This window comes from Penaeus monodon, chromosome 11 (assembly GCF_015228065.2).
Source record: "Penaeus monodon isolate SGIC_2016 chromosome 11, NSTDA_Pmon_1, whole genome shotgun sequence".
Taxonomy (NCBI): Eukaryota; Metazoa; Arthropoda; class Malacostraca; order Decapoda; family Penaeidae; genus Penaeus; species Penaeus monodon.
The window spans coordinates 50,543,818-50,546,317 of record NC_051396.1 but is presented as its reverse complement, the minus strand read 5'-3'; the positions used below and the strand labels follow the sequence as shown (position 1 = coordinate 50,546,317).

Here is a 2,500-nt window from a genome sequence, read left to right as displayed (position 1 = left end):
AAGCAAAACAAAGGTAAAACCAACCCATCACCGTCAAGAAGGAATCCGGTAAACAGAAACAACCTTCTTCTAATGGCTATTGATTGCTGCATTTGCAACGAAAACTTATTTTGAAGCTGATGTTTTTTTTTCTTCTATACACTGTATTGTCTTCCATTCTGTACATATGAATAAAACTTATATTCTCAAATTTCACGCGATTTCATTATATTCCGCTGTTTTTCTTTGGTGACTATTAGCGAATTAGTGACTATTTTAGAATTTTTCACCAAAACACAGGATAAAAAACTTTTCGTTATTATGCCATTATCAACTTTCACCAACTATGCAGAAAGTCAGAGTAAAAGTTAAAATACTTATCGATTAAGTTAGGCAACTAAGGATTTTTTTTTGTTTATCGGGAATATTGCGCTTTACGAAATTGATTAATATTTCTATTTATAATATTGAAAAATACCAATACACTATGAAATCAAAATACAATATATAACAATTTCAATTACGTTAAAATGATCTTCAGAAATCAAATAACAAAGACTTTTAAAAGACTTTGAAGGAAGTCTCGATATGCAAATGAGTGTGATGAGGTCGGGCAGTGTGACATCGCCTTTAAGTCTGGTTTATTACACTGATAATGATGGTGGTGTTGCATTGCATGATGTTGCAAGACTTGAACTGTCGCAATATGTATCCAGGATCAAATATATGTTGAAAAGTCCGTTTAGGATGAGTAGATAGGATGAATGTCATTTTAAAATACTGATATGAATGTGTATGTAAAAATGCTGCTATCGTGAAATTAATAACTTGTTTGAATATTTATTTGTTATGTCATACAAAGTATTATATCAGGGTTAAAATGTGGATGAAAGATTTTTTTTTTAGTTTGCCATGTCATACAAAGGACTCAATTGTTAGCAAAATATGGGACCATGTGTTGATTAAAATTTTTTGTTTGAATTTCACTTTGTATATACACATATACATGTCTGTTTGCCTCTCTCTATATGTATGTATGTATGTTTGTATGCATGTTGTATACTTATGTATGTCTATGTATGTATGTTTGCATGAATGTGTATGTGCATGTATGTATGTGTATGTATGTATGTCTGTATGCTTGCCTGCATGTGTATGATTATGTATGTATGTGTATATGTATGTATGTATATATGTATGCATGTATTCCGTGTGCCAATATAAGTGTGTGTGTGTCTGTATTTTCACACGTGTGCAGACCCATAAAGGTGTAAGGGAAATTTCTTTTTACTAGAAGCAATGTGTCTGAAGAGGAAAGTTATACAACTCCAGGAACAAACTTTTATTTATTATTTAAAAAAATATATTTCTTTTTCTTCGTAGAACTGTATGTTTAAGGAAACGTATTTACTTTTTTTTTTTTTCAAAATCATTATCCCTCCATTAGAGACATTGAAGATAAAATAAACTTGTTTTGTCGAAAGGGAAATAATATAAGATAGTAAATTTTACGTTGATATGAAAGCTTTAGCCGCATTCCTGTATTGATTATGTAAATTACAACATTGGAAAACGACAGACTGGAAAACTTGCTACTGAACTTTCTCAGGATAAATCTGGAGGAATCTTTTCTTCTGTTAACAAAGATAGATATAAAGGTATATTGGAATATATAAGAACAGAAATTATACATATAATGCTTTTTGGAAAATATAGTTTAATTCCTGGGTTTCCTAGAACTATAATTTATAATACATATCGGCCAGCTGTAGTGTTTTTTTTATCATTTTTTATTATAGATCTATTTGATAATCATTATATACTATGACTCTGTTATTAACGATTTTTTTTCATGGAAACGTAAAAATGAATTGGTGTTGCTTTCATAAGTAACTGTTGGTTAAAATAACATGACAGCAGAGATGAGATTTACTTTGTCTTAACGGCGCTAATGTTATGGGGTCGTAAACAAGGATATAATCAAAACCTTTGCGTATTTTATGAGCCTATTAGAGTACACATAAATTCAGTTGCACACACACGCACGCACAATCTCATTATCTCTCTCTCTCTCTCTCTATCTCTCTATCTCTATATATCTATCTATCTATCTATCTATCTGTCAGTCTGTCTATCCTCCTCTCTCTCTATTTATTTATCTCTCTATCTCTATATCGCTCTCTGTCACTGTCTATTTATCTATTTCTATATCGATCTCTGTCTCCGTCTATCTATCTGTATATCGCTATATCCGTCCTTGTCTCTGCCTCCGTCTCTCGTTCTATCTGCCTCTCTCTCTCTCTCTCTCTCTCTCTCTCTCTCTCTCTCTCTCTCTCTCTCTCTCTCTCTCTCTCTCTCTCTCTCTCTCTCTCTCCCTCCCTCCCTCTCTCTCTTTCTCTCTCTCTCTCTCTCTGTCTATCTATCTACTTGTCTATTGTTATCTCTGTCTATCTATCTATCTACCCATCTCTATATCCCTCTCTATCTATATCTATCCATCTATCTCTATACCCCTCTCTTT

General features: G+C 32.4%; 1 protein-coding gene across 1 annotated transcript in view; it reads left to right on the top strand.

Moving 5' to 3' along the window:
* LOC119578403 (nucleolar protein dao-5-like) overlaps positions 1–162 on the top strand; it is a 2,342-nt gene extending 2,180 nt beyond the window's left edge. Inside the window, exon 1 of the mRNA XM_037925991.1 lies at positions 1–162. This exon is cut by the window's left edge and continues 2,180 nt beyond it. The gene's annotated coding sequence lies outside the window, so the exon portion shown is untranslated.
* The last annotated feature ends 2,338 nt before the right edge of the window (positions 163–2,500 follow it).